The sequence below is a fragment of the Delphinapterus leucas genome, chromosome 8 (genome assembly GCF_059928025.1).
Source record: "Delphinapterus leucas isolate spDelLeu-1000000601 "Yukka" chromosome 8, BTC_Dleu_Yukka2, whole genome shotgun sequence".
NCBI classification, from domain to species: Eukaryota; Metazoa; Chordata; class Mammalia; order Artiodactyla; family Monodontidae; genus Delphinapterus; species Delphinapterus leucas.
Window position 1 is genome coordinate 77,652,091 of NC_143136.1, and position 20,610 is coordinate 77,672,700.

Below are 20,610 nucleotides of genomic sequence, written 5' to 3' on the forward strand. Positions count from 1 at the left end.
GGATGGATGTGAAGCATGCTTCCTCTTGTTATATTTAAATTTATTAATAAAATAAATGAGATAAGTTTAAATTTAAAGACTATTAAATAAAAATGATACAAATGAGTAACTAAATAGAAATTATTTGGAAATTGAGAACTGTAACAAAAATTTTCAGGTTCTGCCAAAGCAGTAATTCATTTAAAAGAAGAGATAAACTTTAAATTGATTTTAAAATATTCAATAGATTCATGGAATGACTAATAAATCAACAAAGAACAGTGGGTCACATGAATATGTTAGAAAAATTAATTTCTTGCTGATTTGACATAAAATACTGACATAGAACAAAATAACATGAAACAATACACCACTAATACAAGGACACTGATGACAAATATGCTTAATAGCTATCATCAATTGAAGAAGTATTTAAAACTAGTTACTGCCCCAATACTTTAAATGCCCTGAAATGTTACAACTCTTATGAAAGAAATTTGAAAACTGTTCCCCAACTTGACAGTTTACTAACATTACATGATCTTAACAATCATGAATTGAGAACGGAAAGAAAATTTGCTAAGTCTAATAAAAGAAACTAATTTGGTCAATCATGAGAGTCCTATTCACAACAAATTACATGATTAATAATTTTTTAAACTGAGGCAAAAGAAAGAGTTTAACAGTAATCCAGAGTAGCCCTTGTCATTCTTGTAGGCAACCCTTATGACAATAATAGAAGTAAATAGAAGTGCTCTCTGTTCTAGATGCTAAGGGATTAAAAAAAAAAAAAAAAGAATAAGACAAGTTTCTGCTATTGACTTAGGAGAATAGAATTATGACAAACAATGTTTGTTGTAAACAAATATACAAAAACAAGAGCAATTCACACGTATTCAGAAAGTCAGTGGTGGTTTTTTAAAATAGTTAATGTAAGTGCTCGTTCTTGGAGGATGGAAATGATTTCAATGGGTAGGAATGAAAGAGGACATTCCAAGTACGGATAATAGGATGACAATAAAAACAAAAGCAAGAAATAGTAGATTATATCAAAAAACAGCAAGAAGTTCTGCATGACTAGACTATAGGTTGTGCATTGGAAAGTCATTTTAGAGAAAGAATAGGTCAGAATCAGATGGGACATGAAAATTTGAACTTTATTTGGCATTTCTGTGAGCAGAAAAGTACATGATGTAAGAATGCTTAAGGAATATGATTCACAATGCAGCATGGTGAATGGGTTTGGGGAAAAAGAGGCCCATGAGAGCAAGAAGAGTTAGAAGACATTTATAACACAATGTTCCAGGCAAGGTCTGATGAAATTTGACCTACAGTTGTGGATGGAAGTAGAAATCAAAGTGTAAATTTATGATGCACTGTGAGGTAGAAACCAATAGAACTTGAACATGGATTGGATATTGGAGGTGTGAACAAATAAATAGGCAAGAGTTTCAAATCTAAATGCTGACTGCCAGGACAAAATAAAAAGTTCAGGCATTTCCTATGGTCTTTTCCTGTTTTAAAGTAATACAACAGCAAATTGCATGTTTCTTCCCTGAACTGTCTCTTCAAAATCCTAGTATTCATGCCTTGCCTTCTCTCAAGGAAACACAAAATTTGGAAGAAACTGAATGGCTTCCTAAAACTGATTTTATCAGAAAGCTCCTGAATAGAACATAATGTTATTTGTTAATTTCCATAGAAATTTTGTGCTCCATGTCATCCTAAACCTCTTGAGCTTCACTGTCTTTTTCAATCTTTATGCCCTTATTTTGCAATTCATTTATTTAAATTGCTTGATTGCAAGAACTTTCATCTGATTACAATGGCATATAGTTGCATGAACATATAAAAACTTCCAGAGCTCCCTAGTCATAACTCTAGACTAGGTTCCCCTAGATAGGACTTCAAACACTGTTTTAAAACAGTGAAGATAACTCATGGGACAAAGTCACAAGATAAGGGGGATGGCAATGTTCAGATGATAATAGCAGTAATTTAGATGAAGTCAAAGTCATACCTGATTCAGTCACTGAAATCAACCAATGCACTATGCTAGACCTCATAAACAATACAAGAGAAGTCTGAAAATTAATTCCTATTTTCTAGGAAATTTCTGTCCCTTTGGGATGAAAAAAGATAAGGTCTTACCATTTCATGTAAGCATTTGATTATATACCACAGTAAGTGGTTCACAGTTAATCAAATATGGTTAAGCATTCAAAAAAGAAATCATGTTCACTGGCTGGAGTAAAAGGGGAAGGTTTCAAGTAGAAGGAAAGACTTCATTGGTCCTTAAAAGACTGGTCAGCTTAGAGCCAGCAGAGAATAGGGAGAGGAGCACAGAGGTTTGGAGGAAAGCAAACTGGCAGCACTGGCACGAGCCTAGTGTATACATAAAACAGAAAAAATGCTGATTTTGGTGAAACGGGGGTAAATGTTAAACACATAAAAACAAAAGATTAACTAAGCTGGAAGAATTCAATACTGGAAGGCTCCTTAGACACAATTCTATGGGCAAGGAAAGTTACTGAAATTAATGACTAAGAGTAAGATAAAGTGGAATATTTAGGAAGATGGACTGACAGGTGTGTTGATGATCATTGGGACACTAGAGAGATTCCAGAGGCAGGAAGCCCAATTTGGAAGCTACTCTAACAAGAGGTAGGGTCAGCACAATGACCAGCATAAATATGAAATGCAAATAAGGATAAGGCCAAATCAAGTCCCCCCAAATTGATTCTTTATCTCTATGACCTGTTAGGACTATTATGACTACTGGAAAGTAGGGGATAAAAAACTTTTTTAAGGCTAAATTTTTTTATGTAGCTAAATGTTAAATCAAAATAGGCTATTTTCTTCACTCTTAAAGTATTTTTTGTGTCTTTTTGGTTTGTCCCCGTTAATCATATCCAACAAGAGACACTAAGGGCAAAGATAAGAATATAAAGTTTCAGGGGAAAAAATAAAGAAAAGAAAGTTCCCAGGTTTTTCTGGAGGGACAGAATGGTTGCCTTAAAGGTAATAAAATAGAATTATGAGGAAGGAAAGCATGATAAGTGGAAAACTTCTCTAAAAGAGACCAGAAAAGAAGTTAGTATTTTGAACACCTACTTTCGATACCTCATCTCATTTAAATCTCCCTACAACCCAAGAAACTAGTTTTCACATTTTATAGTTTTCAAAGTAAGGACTATGAGATATTGAAAAATTTATCCTGACTTACAGTTATTAAATACAGAGGGAAAAGCGTTGAAATTCAAAGCCAGATCTATCTGGTTACAGAAACTGCTATGGAATTCCTGCTATGGAATACTGCCTCTCCAGCCTAAATTTTCCATGAAATATTCCATGAAAGATTTAGTTTCCTTTCCTCTTGTACCTGCTTCCTGTGGCCTTTGATGAATGGGAGCCTTCTGAGATGCTAATAGGAATTTGGGGGATAAGAGAGAGTCCTATGTCCAGGTTTTTAAAGAAGTGCTAAATCAAACCTTTAATATGTTAATACTCAGGGACTATCCAAAGCAGAGATATTGTATGCAACACGTTCCAAAATATTTTTATCCATAGTACCTTTCTCTCATGGTTCATTTTGTGGGATTGCTATATCTAATCATGTTGGACAATATGATCTAGTACTTCTGAAAAAGGTTTAAAGGATGGAAAGTGGAAAGACGACTGGTATACATTCATTTGTTTAAAAGTAGAAATATAAGTGATGAATATATATCCCACTGAATTTTACTATGTAAGAAACAAATGACATACTTAAGAGTCACTGGGAGAGAGGCACTATCAAAGTTGCAACCTCAGATTTGAGGACAGGAAGCCCATCTGGGCTTCCAATAAGCAAACTCTTCCCATGACACCATGATGGGGACTTCACCAAACACAGGGTCTGATTCATCATACCTGGTCTTATTTCAGGTGATTCCATCTCTGGCAAAAGGTAAAAGAAAGCAGTCAGTATTTGGAAACACCCAAATCAAAACACAAAAGTGAGCCAAAAGAAGACAGCAGCACATAAAATTATAAAGGAGCTTTCCTCAATTAAATAGCTTTAAGCTTTCATGATAAATGTGAAATATGCGGTTTCCTTAAAAAATGGTATTTAATTATTTTTCTTTCTCTTCTCTCTTTGCATATTTAAATTATGAAAGTAATATATGATCACTTTAGAAGAAATCCTTATTCAAGTGTCGTATAATTGTATCCACAGAGCTAGAAAAATAAATGTTAAAACCTCCTCTGAGGGGTGAGAAAAAGAGTAATAATAAGAACAGATATTTTTTTACTTTTTACCCTTCTGTACTGACAGAATATTTTATAGCAGGTGTAGATAGTTGCTCTGTAAGTAGGTATAATTTCTGTGTGCTCGTGGGAGGAGATGAATTCAAGGTCTTCCTACTCTGCCATTTTCGCCACACCTGGTAAGTATCTTAAATGTTAATTGCAATCAGAATCTGAAACCATATAAACAAACATTTTATACTCTAAACATTTTGTTTCATTAAAATTTACTGGTCTATTTTGTAGTGTGAATGGATATTTTACGAAGCATGATTTTGTAAGAATATACATTGGTCATTTGGAAAATATTGGTTCTCTATGTTATGTGAATCTTCTAAATGCTGACACATTTCATTATATAATACCAAAAAATTACATTTGGTAATAACATCATCATTATGACCAGAAAAGTCTTTTAATATTGGAAAGCTGTTCAGCTCACGGTGGCAGACACAAGTTTCCAAAATTCAAATTTTTGCCTGAAAGCTTGAATTTTATCTTTGGTAAGAAATACTACCAGTGGGTTTCTTGAAGTGACAGATTCACTTAGTTTGTTTTCAGGGAAATGTCAAACGTTTTCCAAGTCTGAATAACAATAGTTTGTCAGTCAGTGGTTCTTTGAAATAAAATGGTGTTACATGAAAAAAAGCAGCTAGTTCAGTTGCACCTTAGACAGTTCTAAAATGTTTTCCCTGAGACAACCAGAGATACCGATTGTACTTTAAGATATTGCATAAGTGCTTTATGCTTACTTTTCATTTCATCAGACAAAATATCAAAAAGACTTGCTTTCAGGAGTTGAGATTTAATAAAAATTAATAGTTTTTACTGCTTTATCAATGACATAAGTGAAATTGGCATTTTTGGCTGCAAATGACTGGCAGGAAAGAATACAATGATCACTAGTGCGTTTGGTGCCATTGCCTTGAGTCATGCTGAGGTATCAGCAATTTTACCCATCAGCTTTTGAATCATCATGGCAAATGTCAAACAGTGAAAAAGGCAAGTCACCTGTTAGTATGATTATAAAAATAATTTTAACCTTGCAGATCTCTTGAAAGAGATTTGAGAAGCCCTGGAGATCTAGCGTTCACATTTTGACAAGTCTGGTCTAAATCAACCAGGAGGTAATCCTATCTGCCTTTCCACCGTGATGGGTTTAGAGTGGTTGGGAAATCTGGGGGTGGGCTAAGAAAAAGAGTGACGACTGTGAATGAGGAATCACATTGCCACAGTTGCAGTGGGCAGCCTTCTTATTATAACCACAAGGAAAGCAAGCCTGAGAACCAGCCACACAAAGTAGGGTACACACCAAGGACATTCACAGAAAACCAAGGCCAGAGACCCCATGGTACCCACTATTCCACTGAATCTTTGGTTACATATGTTAAAAATAAGACAACAGGCCCAAAATGGAATCACTTATGGTAAGCCCCACATCACCAAACTGCAACTTAATTACAGTTTCAGCTCTCCCAGAAACGGAATCTTAAAACAGTCAATCAGGAATCCCCTGATCAGCACTGGGTTAGATAATCTGCCTGAGAGACCCCTGCTATCCCCTAAAAGACTGCAACCGTCCAACAACCAATCCACTTTTCAGCCTAGTATAACTTCATTGTTCCTGCTCCCTTCTGCTGATAACTGCTTCATTTTGTATAGCTCCTCAGAGCTCATTTCTATCTGCTAGGTTGGATACTGCCCAATTCATGAAACACTGAATAAAGCCAATAAGATCTTTACAATTTACTCAGTTGAATTTTGTTTTTTAACACGAGTCAAATAGTTTATTCATTTTCAAGACAGTTTGACTTTGTCTCTATTCTAAGCACTAAAGAAACAACAGCAAATGAAACAGGCAGAATCCCTATTCTCATGAAACTAATCTGAGAATATTTCTCTTGTAATTTATCTCAGTTACCTTCATTTTTTTAAACAGATATGCTTTGTTCTTGTTCCTGATATTTTATTTATATTTTCTGATTTTTGTACTTTCTTTTTTCTATTGTTTACAAAGTTGTCTGATCTCTTATTTTTTTAAGAAAAGTTTAAATGGTATATTTAAAGTATATTTCTTGAATTATCCGCCTTAGAATATATTTTCTGACTTCTGCTAAAAGAAGTACACTTACATTTCATTCTACCTCACACTTTTTCTCATCTCCCATTATTTTGCTTTTTAGATTATTATTTTTATACTGCCTACACTTTTAACACTTAGATACTTCCCTATAACCATAATTCCCATAATTGTTGAGCCCTAATTCTAATAGAGACATATTAATATTCACTGCCAGTCTTCTAATACCAGTTTCCCAATTTCTGAGATCCTTAGCATGACTCACTTCTCCAATGCCTGATTTTTATCAGGTAATTTTTTTCCAAGCCCTAATTTGTGCTATATTCTTTTTTGCACAGTTGATGATATGTGTCTTTGATCTTTATCTTTAACAAAGTGAGAAATCATTGAGTCATACTTTTTCCTCTTAGATATCTGATATTGCTCCATGATACTCTATCATTGAAAGTCACTGTGTCTGATGTAGTCTAACCATGTCATTTTTTTCCTTTTGCCTTAAGAATGGTTTCTAGATCCTTGAAATTCAGTAACTTCCCTAGAATACAGCTTGATATTGATCCTACTCTACCATCTTTCCCCTAGCATATACTGTGCCCTCCTAGCTGCAGATTCCTTTATTTCAAGACATTTCTTCTATTCTGCCTTTGAATATGTATCTGATTCATTTATTCTGTTATCTTCAGGAGCACCAACTGTAAGTCACTGGGTAGCAATGGGAATTTTTTCTGTTGTCTAAGAATTAGGACAAAGACCTAAGATCAAGCTGAGAATAAAAGATGCTGTACATCCACATAAGTTCTAATAACCACCAGTAGTTGGTACAAGACATCTCCCTGTGGAGTTCTTTGAGAGGACTGTTTAGCAGGACCAGTCCTACTATCAGCACCTAGTCAATCTAAGAGCCAGAGTAGGGAGAGAAGACATTAATATTAGGAGAGTCTAGTGTTCAAGAAGGTAAGCTATTTCTGCCCCCTTTTTTCCCATGGGTCAGGGAATAGGGATACTTTGTCTGCCAGAAGCCTTTAAATCACCTTGAGTGGGATGGAGCTGCACTTCTGGGACATCAGGAGAGTGCATATGTATAAGAGGATATTAATTGCAATCCAAGTTCTTGAGTTCTCATACAGGTATAGCTTATCATATACATAGCACATATATAAAATGGCTTGATTCTATCCCTTTGTTTCTTTCCAGTCCTTTTAAAATTATACTCTAGGGTATTTGTTATTTGTTGTATCTAAACTTCTTTCCTAAATTAGAGGAGACCCCACTGTGTGAGACTTGGTGTGAAGCAAATTCCTACCCACCCACTATGGCATCTAAGGGGAAGAAGATGGTTCAGCTCCCCACCCCTGCAGCCAGGGCACAGGCCTGTGGCCTAGTCTCAGCCAGCTGGCTCTATGCCCAGGACTCTGGAGCAATGCAAAGAAAAGAAACTGGCTAGAATTACTCGTGGTGGTATCAGCCATCAGCACAGAATCCAGTGCTAATCTCAAGCAGGGATGCCTCTTTTATTATTAGAAAAACTAGAGTCAATTTCTATTACTTGTAATCAAGACCCACAATTAGGATCTCCAGTATTTTTTCTTTGTTTTTAATATATAGTTATCAGATTAGATAGTATGCATTAAATTAAGATGAAAGCACAATTAGCAATGAAGTTGTAAAACATCTCATATACGTTGGTCTTTTTTCTCATACACCCCTCTTTTCTTGACATCCCAAGAAGGGAATAAACACAGTTTTGTTTTTGTAACTAATAGATGTATGGTAAAAAACCAAAAGAGCAAAAATCTAAAACCAAGCAGAACCCTGTGGGGCCCTCCCTGGTACAAATCCTTTCCGAGTCCCCATTTCTTGTTTGTAGGAAAAAGGCTTCAGCCTCCTAGATCTTCCCTGAACACCAAAGGGCAGATTCAAACAGTTGCTAATCAGGGAAGGGAGGGAATACAGAAACAAAGGAGGAGGTGGATGGACCTAGAGTCTGTCATACAGAGTGAAGTAAGTCAGAAAGAGAAAGACAAATACCGTATGCTAACACATGTATATGGAATTTAAGAAGAAAAAAAAATGTCATGAAGAACCTAGGGGTAAGACAGGAATAAAGACACAGACCTACTAGAGAATGGACTTGAGGATATGGGGAGGGGGAAGGGTAAGCTGTGACAAAGCAAGAGAGTGGCATGGACATATATACACTACCAAACGTAAAACAGATAGCTAGTGGGAAGCAGCCGCATAGCACAGGGAGATCAGCTCCATGCTTTGTGACCACCTGGATGGGCGGGATAGGGAGGGTGGGAGGGAGGGAGACACAAGAGGGAAGAGATATGGGAACATATGTATATGTATAACTGATTCACTTTGTTATAAAGCAGAAGCTAACACACCATTATAAAGCAATTATACTCCAATAAAGATGTAAAAAAAAAAAAAAAAGAAACAATAGTGCAGCAAAGGGGCAGGGTCCTGGTTCCTCCTGAAGAAATACAGTATCTTTGAGTTCTTCTGCAGGAACTAAGGCCCTCACCCAGGTGGAGGATGGCAACTTCAGGCCAAGCACAGGATTCCTAGATCACCACCCTGTTACCTCACCACCAACCAATCAGAAGAAAGTCATACACCCTGCAGCCCTCACTCCAAATTCTGCCTATTGAAAACTTCTCCCCCAAACCATCAGGGAGTTCTGGTTTTTGAGCACAGGCCACCTGTGCTCCTTGCTCAGCCCTGCAATACACCTTTCTCTGCTCCAGACTCCAGCGTTTCAGTTCCTTTGGCCTCACTGTGCATTTGGCACAGGAACTTGTATTTGGTAACAAATCTTTCTTTCGAACAGTTTAAATTAGGTGATATGTAAATGAGGTTATTTGTTCCCAAATTAGATTTTCATAGAGTTGTTTTATCATTATTAACCTTTGTCTTAGCACACAAGTGAATTGGTTCCAGGATAGAAAAGCTAAGTGAAATGGTTACATTGATATACTCTTCATAATGCTAAGACTCATTCCGTCAGATCTCTTCATATATCATTTTCCCCCAATCATAAGTCAGTGACATCTACTGCTATTTTATGTTTATTTCTCAAGGGAAAAAATCCTCATATTCCCACTCTCAAAAGTTTTGCCCCATTATTGTGACAATATTAAATGCCAAGCTCGTGTTTGAAAATACAGGCTATTTTCAATAAGGCAGCTGAACTGCAGAGCAATCGATTCTCTGCCTCCAATGAGATTCAGACACTTTTTCTTCAACAAAATTCTGTTATTAAGCCATCTCCCTTTCTAAAGTATTTCCTGGTGCTATTTTTTTTTAATGGCACCCATTCTCATTTTAAAAAACCCTCTTGAATCCTGTTACCTTGACAACAAGGTAACATGTACTTCATGAAGAGCAAGAACTAAAGGCAACAGAGTGGTATCCAGTCCTTTTCATCATTTAAGAGCTCACAGATAGAGGATTTGTGGCATAATGATAAGACAGTGTTTACCAACAACCTCAAGAAGGTTGTTGCTTCAATGGCATTATAATTATTGCTTCAATGGCATTTTTCAGAAGTGTCAAAGTATTCTATTTAACAATACATATAGAATGCTTATAAGTATCAGGCAGTGTTATAAATCTACAAAATTAAAATCTAAATTTTCCAAGCCTTCTGAGTGATGTACTCTTATTATCTTCATTTTACAGATGAGGAAACGGAGGCATGGCAAGTTTAACCTGCTCAACATCACAGGGCTAGTAAATGTCAGAGGCTCCTTTCAACTCCTGGTAGTTTGGGTTCTCTGATACTGAGTAACTTGGTGTTTGCATATGACTGAAGGGTATTTGACACTGACTTTGAAATCTGAATCGAATTTAATATTTGGTGGCAAAAAGTCAAAAATACTGCTTCCACATCACAAAGAGAATTGACCTGAAGCTAAGCAAACACTGCCACCTGTGCTGTTCAGTCACAATTGGTTTGGTCTTTTTACTCTACTACATGTTAAAAGATAACCAAACTGGAGAAGAAAGAGAAGAAAGTTAGCTACCACTTCTTGAAAGAACAATATTCTTGAGACCCTTTACACACATTGTCTCATTTAGTACTTGTAACAGGATAGACTTTTTTTTTTTTTTTTTTGCGGTACGCGGGCCTCTCACTGTTGTGGCCTCTCCCGTTGCAGAGCACAGGCTCCGGACGCACAGGCTCAGCAGCCATGGCTCACGGCCCCAGCTGCTCCACGGCATGTGGGATCCTCCTGGACCGGGGCACGAACCCATGTCCCCTGCATCAGCAGGCGGACTCTCAACCACTGCACCACCAAGGAAGTCCAGGATAGACATTTTTATCTCTGCTTAATGATTAGGAACTGACTCAGAGAGGTTAAGCAACCTAAAGCCATGCAGAGGCAGAGGCAGGACTCAAATGTAGACTGGCTCTTCCTGCCACACATGGGGACAGTTTTTACCACATTTGGTACCACTGGAAACTCAAAAGCCCAAACTGAAGTAGGAACTCTTGCCTGACTCATCTAAGTAACTCCCTGTGAGTACAATACTATTTTCTCTACTCTTTTTGGTGCAGATGGTCTATTAATTATGCCTTCAGATGTTGCCACTGCAGGGGAGGAAAACTTTTTCCTTGACCCTCTTAGGGTCCCTGGCTGGGTATGAAAGTTAAACTGACAAATACAGATGAACAGGAGAAAAGCATACAAATTTATTTAATATAAGTTTTATATGACATAAATCCTTCATAAGGAAATGAAGACCAGAACAAACAGTTAAACCTGCGTATTTTTATGCTAGGTTTAATGAAGTGTTGACAGTCGTGGAGAAATATGATAGGTCAAGGAATATGAAGCAAGTGTAGTAAACTTGGGGAAACTTAACAAAGCGTATTTGTTGACATTCTTCTCAGCAACCCTTTATCTTTGGACATAAGGGTGCTCCTTCCCTATGACGGTTTCTTGACTGTTTTGGAGGAGAAGGGTTTGGGGGGGTCAAAGGGACCTTCCTGCTTCTACATTTTCTCCATCTCCTTCAGCTTAAAATATCCAGTATGCCAAGGTGACATATTTTGGGGTAGCATGTCCTGAACCCCTTCACCATTTCACTATAGATGAGACAATAGACTGACGCTCTGGAATCTATTTGATTCCAAAGGTTGTATTGTTTTTTGGTTGTTTCCAAATTATCTTTACCATTAATATTATTAATTCACAACAGATTCCCCAATGTCAAATTTTGAATTTAAAGAAATAAACTTTATTATGGTCCTTGAAACATATTTTAAGCTTGTTTCCCAAAACAGCCCTAACAAATTCGATTGCCACCACGAATTTATAAATGTAATATAAAATCTCAAAATTTTTATTGCATCTTTACAGAATTGGATATTTTACAACTTTAGAAATATTTCACTAGTACAGCAGGAAAAAGCCATATTATTATCATTCATTTTGTTCATTAATACCCATTCTCAGCAACCTCAAACTAGAAAGGAGATACAACTTTAGAAAAATATGAAAATAATCTTATTTTCCTTAATAAGATTGCAGTTTCTAACAAAACCTTCTCCCAAAATCCTACTAAAATATTTATAATGCAGAGAAAAAAGTGAAAACTCACAACTGATCTCAAGTTTTCTACAAGTAAAATTGGTGGCCAAGCCTGCATTCCTAACCCTCTATCACTTCCTCATTGCCAACTTTGCCATTAATTAATCCAATGGACTAGGAGCAAGTTACCAGCCTCTATCTGCCTTAGCTGTCACATCTGTACAATGGAAAAGAAAATAGAACCTATTTCGGTGGTTCTTGTGAGAAATGAATAAATTTCTACATGCGGAGCGCTTCAAAGAGTGCCTGGTGAAGAGTAAACTCTAAATACACCTTAGGTATATAGCATTACCTTCCATCATTGTCGTTGTTTATCCAGCATTTCTGAAAGTGTACGATGTGTATCACTGCAGATATACAAGATTAAGTGATACAGTTATTGTAGGGGGACTCAGAGGTGTCATTGAATGGAATGAATCACATGTAATGAGAAAAGTATGCCTTCCTTTTTTAATTCTCACTTAATTCTTCTGATTAAAACAAGATTGAAGTTTCAGTTTTGGTGCCAAGTATGTCTTTATCATCTTTCCAGCAACTGAAAATGTCCTTTGTTACCTAAGAGAGCAGTGTGCAGACTGGCGGGGGAATAGTATTCAGAGAGAATTTAATAAATTAGTTTTTAAGCATATTTGCTTTTATAAATATCTCCTATTGTTTTACTAATGTTTTCATTTAAATAATATAAAGATTTTTTAATAAAATAACTTTAACTAAAAAATGATGGACGATTTAAAGAAAATATTAAATAAATAACAAGTGATAAGAAGACGTGGCAAAAATCAAGAAGTGTTCATAAAAGATTTAGTTTGGGGAAAATACTATAATCTTAATACTCTAAATCAGAGGTTTCTGTAAAGGGCCAGGCAGTTAATATGTTAGGCTTTGCAAAACATATAGTCTCTGTCACAATAACTCAACTCTGCTATAGATAATATGTAAGTGAATGAATTTGGCTGTATCCCAATAGAACTTTTATCTAAAAAACAGGTAGTGACTGGGTTTGGCCCATAGGCCATAGTTTACCAATCCCTGCTCTAAACTATGAGAGAGAACAGGATTCTGAAATGTTTGATTATGATCAAAGTTCTGTTTCTAAGATTTCACTACTGAGACAGAAAAATAATAAAATAGTTCATCTGAAGTTGGGTGATTTTAAAAATAGTGATTCCCTATTAATTTCTTAAAAGGCTGGGCAGGGATTTCAGATTAAAAATAGCTTCAGAACTTTAAGATGAAAGAGGATGGATAAGCAGCTCCAAAACATCATTTCCTAATTCATATAAAAAATACATGTATAATAAATACATGAGGTGATGGATGTAATAATTAACTAGATGGTGGGAATCCTTTCACAATGTATCCGCATATCAAATCATCGCATTGTACCCTTTAAATATCTTACTTTTTTTTGGGGGGGGGGTACGCGGGCCTCTCACTGTTGTGGCCTCTCCCATTGCGGAGCACAGGCTCCAGACGCGCAGGCTCAGCGGCCATGGCTCACAGGCCTAGCCGCTCTGCGGCATGTGGGATCTTCCTGGACCAGGGCACAAACCCGTGTCCCCTACATCGGCAGGCGGACTCTCAACCACTGCGCCACCAGGGAAGCCCAATATCTTACAATTTTATTTGTCAATTATACCTCATTAAAGCTGAAAAACCCACAATGTAATTATTGGTTTCCTAAAAGTGCATAGTAAACTCACCTGGCTAAATCATTTCTTTTGTAATACGAATGTGTGTGCTTATGTGTATATTTAAAGAAGACCCAGTGATAACATATCCTTTAAAAATAAAAGATAACCTAAATACGGTCTCATAGAATTTAAATTTATGTCAACTTCAACGTCACTATACACAATGTAATTAAATTTATTTATAAGATTTTCAAATGAAAAAATTTAATTAAAAAAATTAAAAATACATGTATAGCATTTATCTGGCATGAGGCACTGTTCTAGCAGTTTATATGTCTTAACTCACTCCTCCGAAAAATCCTTTGAGGTTAGTAATATTCTATTCCTATTTATATAAAAGGAAATTGAGGCATATAAAATACCTCATAAGAGGAAAAGCTGGTCTTTGCATGTAGACAGTATGCTCAGAGCCTATGTCCCTACTTTGCCGCCACTCAACTAGGACACAGTGGTTGGTTGCATTTTCTTGAAAACTTTAATTCAGCTTAAAATCAGCTAAGTATGGCAGGAATTTTCTTGCTGGTGCAACTGAGAGAAGTTCAAGGGCTTGAACAAGGAGGAATACTCCTTGAGCAGGAATGAGAGCAATGGAGAACAACTTCAGGCAAAAGTTTCTGAAAGCTTTGCGGGCTTGAAGTAACTAGTTTCAAGGTAAGTTCTGACATGCGGAGCCTCAGACAGCTAGGACCAAGGAGAATCTGGCAAGCTGTTTGCAGTGGTTATACAAAGGCAGAAGTGCGGTGGAGGATTCATTTTAAGTGACTATTAGGCCAGAAAGGCATCCTATAACATTTAAATTAAACGTTGGCTTAAAGACTTAAAATTATACTTCCCTCCCAAGCTCAGAAGCTTATTATTTTTTTACACCTGGGTACAAACTGATCTTAATATTATATATCAACATGAGTAGCTCATCTTCATAAATTTTGTTATTTTTATAGTTATGTTCTTGTAGAAACAATTTAAGAATGTGTGAAATTTAGTTCTGATGCCCCTCACATGTCTCATTTGGGCATAAGCATGAAAGACAACAATACCTAGTAGTGATTATGGAAATCATAAATGAAAAAATTATAGCCTATTATAATTAGCATGAAGAAAGGCATGCCTCACACACCTCCCCTACTCCAACTATGGCAACTATTACACGGGATGATAACAGTAGAATTACAAATTCAGCTTGGAAGGCTATTATCACAAATTATTCTGAAAATCAAAAATACAATTTCCTCTGGAAATTAAAACCAGAATGTTTTTTGAAATTCTGAATAAAGAAAATAATATCATTAAGCAACAAGTTGGGGTTTAATAAAGTTTTCTTGTTGGTTTGTTTCAATTTGATTTCAGCAGTCATGTGAATAGTGAAGAAAATAGAGGACACTGGAAACTGGGGAATACTAATCCATCACCCATTGATTGCTGTTCAGTCGTGCCTAATAAAGCAGCTGCCAGAGCGGCGCCTGGACGTGCTGTGGTAGCACCAAGCACACCAGCAGTCTTGGTCCTCTATCCTCCTCACCCTCTGCTTTCTGGCTCCCCTTTTTAATTACTCTTCTTTCCCCTCCAGTGTTCCCTCTTTCTCTCCTTCTTCCCACTCTCAGAGCCTTTATCTTTCCACAGGAATGAATGCAGTTGTCTTTCCTGGGACATTTACATGGGAGCAAAGTGAAATTAGACATCTTTCTCCTCTTTCTCACCTATTCACAAAGTTGACTCTGTTACTAGAGCTTCTCTCTATTATCCTCTTAACAAATAGAACTTTAGGAAACGGGGAAATTACCAATGAGTATTAAGGAGTAAAGTAGTCTTTAAAATTTGACTGTTTTTATATAACCACCCTTTTCCAAAAATGATTTAAGGAGGTTTTCAAAGACATATTCAAATTAACATTAAATTTAAAATAAATAGATGGCATTTTATGACAAAGGATAAATATAAGTAAGAAAAAAAAGATAAAACTCGAGTGAGTTCACACACAAACACACCCCATGAGGTTCCATCTTTTTATAGATGGGCTACAAATTCAGATTTACAGGGGTCAATTCAAAGAGGAAAGCACAGTTTGTTACATTATTCATGGTAAACATAAAAAGAAATTATAACAGCTTCTCAGAAGAACTCCAAGTACTTCTGGAGACCATGGATAAAAGACAATGTCCTCAACCTTGTTATGAAAAGCACAGTAAAGTTTCACAGTACAAATCTCATACTATCCCCCAAATCAGAATTCATAACAAGCTATTCTACAAAGAAGTTCACAAGAAGATGTTGAACAAAATATGGGGATTTAGATGGGGAAACACACCAAAAAATATAGAAATGACATAGGAGCTATGCTTAAAAACATTCTAATTATCTTTATAAACTCTCCTTATACCATTGGAAATGAGCTTTACCATGACCCAGAGACCTATGTGTTAGTCACACCTCTGACAGAAAAGATAGAGCCTATATTGATGATCCGTGACCAATCACCTATTGTCCCTACATGTCTCCAACGCGTATCTTCTGCACAGAGAACATTTGTGGGGAAATGATGTCTTCACTATTCATTGAGATTGAGGCCCTAGATCCTTATGTGCTCTCCTATCTAGTGAGCCAGGCTAGCCACCTGTGAGCCAAACCCTAAAACTGTGAATGTCAAAAGTGTACTTGCTCTCTAAGTTGATTTCTCTTTACATATCCTTATTTTATCCCTTAACAGATGTGAAAGCAGAATGTTTAATCTGTATCACTAATCTGTATCATTCATTACATCTTTAAATTAGCCTTTTATAAATATCAGACACTACACCACAGCACTGAAAATGAATCACTGCTCTGAGCAAGAACAGAGCCAATTAAACATAACATCACAATTTGCTCTAATAAAGAACAAATCCCAACTAAGAAGAGGAACCTAGCATTGGATCCATAACGAGATAACTCAGATTGAGGAGACAGCCTCATTATAACCCCCTGGAATTCTGCTATTTGTAGTGATGGTGACAGACATTCCCTTTCAGCATGATACATCTTAGCCAAGTGCTTAAAGCAAGGAGATTGTACATTAATAGAATCTTATTTGGCTATTTAGATACTACTTGAAGATAAACAATGCTTCTCTTTCTCTCTCTCCCTCCCTCCCTCCCCGCCCCCCCCCACACACACTGCAAAGTGTCTTTAGGGATAATGATAGAGAATGTGAGAGAATTCTCCATGTCAAAATGTCTGTCAAAACTTACAACAAAACTAGTCCTTAAACAAGGGTTTCAGACAGGTAGTAAAGAAGCTGGGGCCAAAATTAATGAAAGAAAAAAATATGAGAAAGAAAGCAAAAAATCAGTATGTGATGAGATGATAAGTCAAATGTGTGAGGTGTTCTAGTTCACACACTAAAATAAACATATTAAATGCATTTCATTAACTTTATCTCAAATTCATCCTACCATTCAATCTATAGAATAATCAGGCCAGAATGCATAAGGAGTAAGTGAAAGAACCCAAGTACTGTCATAATTCTGCAAATAGCTCCAGTTTCCAGGATTTTCTTTCAAGAATCTGTTTCTAGAAAAGCAAGGTTTTTCTCAGCTGTTTTCAGTGTAATGCTAGTTTGACTGAACTTATGTGATTCCTTTTTTTCACTTTCTTTAGAGTTTTGTTAATTAGTGCTGAGCATTAGCAGACCATACAGATAAGCTGGCAAATGACCAAAAACATGTTAACAGAGAATTGCTCATAATTCCCTTGCCACTAGTCAGAAATAATTGGTACCTTTCTTCAAGCTTGCCTAGGAGAATGACAAATCAAGAGGAAATGCCTCTTATTTCAAAGGATTTTTATTGGCTCTGGATCATAAAGCATGGCAATTTGTTTCTCCTTCTTATTATAAAGAAACTATAACAACAACATTTCTAAAGGAATACTGATCAAAGCTGAGGAGCTTAACGTCTGTCAAAGTACAAATCCCTTGGCATCTAGAGAATCTGAGGAAAAAGAGCTGCTAAAGAGTCAGCCTGGCTCCTTCACAGAAGGCACACCATGTAAGCAAACCACACATTTTGGTATGGAGATGCAGCTGCACTCCACATTGGTAAATGAAACAAAAAGAAAAATCTATCATCATGTAGAAGTCAAGGTATAGGCTGCTTACCTGCTGGAATTGAGATAAACAAAAGGAAAAGGTAGACACATTAAAAACAAAAAGCCATTAACACAAAGAAATAACGTACCTCTTTTTGTTGTCCAAGCTAAAGGTATAATAAACTTCCATGAACCTCAGAGAAGGCAGACCAAAACGGAGTGATGAGTTGGCAAAATCTGGGGAATCTGTGTGTTAGTAACAACAACAACAAAAAAAAAGAACAATTAGGATTGGCAACAAGTAAATATTTATTCTTCCTGAATGTTTTTTAACTATCCCACTATCCACCACCTAATATTATCATCCACTTTTGCCATTTCATTGTTATGTACAACATATAAAGTGGCATTTTTATTACACCTTGTGCTGTGAAAATTTAGCCTTGCAAAGCCTGAACCTACGGTATCTGTGATCCACCTTTAAGTGAGATATGTTTTATTAGAATGCATATACTTCTTGGAGAATTAAAACTACCACTTGAATTAGGTATGTATATTTGGAAATTAGGCTCCATTCCTACTTTATATACTAATTCTATGATTTTGATATTAAAATATAACTCACTCAAAGTGAGATGGAACCATTTCAACATTTCAACTTCTAATGAGCTACAAAATACAGTAAATTTTAATTTTAGAAACCACAGAATTAGTATATAAACTGGAAATGAAGCCTTATTTCCAAATATCCATATCTTATTCAAGAGGTATAATTATGTACCTTTTATGTATAGGAAAGTATTTAGACTATCTCAGTTGGGAAATTAAAATTTAGCTACTATCATTTAAAAAGCCTCTATTGAGTGGTAAGGTTTTTGTTTTAAAGACATCCAAAAACTTCTTTACAGAAATGAGCATATCAGTTTCCTACCCTGCCAAAGAGAACACATCTGATCCTTGTTTTAAATTTCACCAAATTACTTCTGATTTTTGAAAAAGCTTATGCCTTGCAGCCTGTTTATTGCCTTCTGAAACTACATTTTCCACCAAAGAGTGAAAGAATTATTTTCTTCTTTTGGTTTCAGTAAGTAAGAAGGGTGGGGGGGAACTCCATCTAAGTGGCTTGCATGCACCATTTTTTGTTACAATGTCCGATCTCCTTCACTTTTAATGAGATTTCATAAATTTTAGGTTTTCTTCATATATACACATGATATACATGCATCTTCATATATACACAGGTAATTTCTGAACATTTTTTAGAATCTATCCAATGTAGCACATAGACAAGCAATGAGGAGGCTCTACCAGGTTTTTGGCTGGGGCGTGTGTGTGATAAATCTTACTTTAAAGGAACCCAATTAATAAGTATCCAAGTTTATAAAACAGGTAACTTGGAGACTGATTATTCAAAGACTCACTGAAAGATTTCCGCAGTTTCTTTCAGTAGCAAATTCCCTAAGGGCTTTCATAAATGATTCAACCAGCATTTGTTGATTCCCTGCTATGCGCCAACTGTTCTGAATAAGGGCAGGAGAAAAGATAAGAAAATCCCAATATCTGCCCTCCTAAAATCTGATGGTTGAGACAAATCCATAAGCAAATAATAATAATGTTATAACGTTTTATCTATCTAGACTCTTAATTTGTCCCCAAAAGAATATAGGTCACTAAATTACAACTGTGGAATAAGTGCAACATTAGAAGCACAAACAAGGCATAGAAAAGTAAATAAGAAATACGCTTTAATTTATAGTCATATATATAAGAACTCTGATGATGAATAAAAGAAGAGGATTCTTATAAAGAACCCACAGATTGAAATCTGGCACAATGTCCAATCATAACTTTAAATACACTTATCTAACTAAATTCTATAAGTGAGTTAATATCTATTAATAATTGGCAGATAAGTAGTTTATGCTATCTTGCCATTTCTATTGTCTGTCTAATGGGTTGCTGATTTTATAGATGGCCATGCAAATACTTATTTGAAACAGCACATTGGGAGAAAGCCCAGGAAAAACTCATAAATTTGATTGTGTCTTCTTCTCTATTTCCTCATATAATTGTTGGAGATTTTAATCCTTCGGGAAATATCAGACCTTTAAATAAACAGCAAAATAAATCATTAGCCCTGTAAAGATTTGCTGGAATCATTATAGTTTGAAAACCTTAGTTCCATGATTAATCTATAGGTAAAACTGAAAAAAAGAAAAGTTATCCATTTATAGGTTTCCAAAAACTAGTTTCTGAAAGTACAGGCTGCCTGGTACATAACAGAAACTTGTAGTGGACCTGTGATTTTCTTCTGACTAGAATCAGAATCTCTTTGGGGAAGCACTACTGCTGTCCTTGGTCCTGATAGCTCTAGGCATGAGCATGTAAGTCAAGCCTGGCCACAGTAATTGGATAAAGAATGGCCATGTAGGGCTTCCATGGTGGCGCAGTGGTTAAGAATCTGCCTGCCTAGTGCAAGGGACACAGGTTTGAGCCCTGGTCCGGGAACATCCCATATGCCGCAGAGCAACTAAGCCCATGTGCCACAACTACTGAGCCTGTGCTCTAGAGCCCACAAGCCACAACTACTGAGCTCACATGCCACAACTACTGAAGCCTGCATACCTAGAGCCCATGCTTCACAACAAGAGAAGCCACCACAATGAGAAGCCACACACTGCAACAAAGACCCAACACAGCCAAAAATAAATAAAAATAAAAATAAGTAAATTAAAAAAAAAAGCAATGGCCATGTGATCCAAATCATGCCAATAAAGGTCATTAGCAAGACTGGATAGACCTACAAGGAAAGAGGTGTTTGCTGTAAGGATAATGGATAATGTATGCCTAGAGAGGCTGGTGGCCATCTTCACCTCCACAATGAAAGCTCCTACCTAGAATG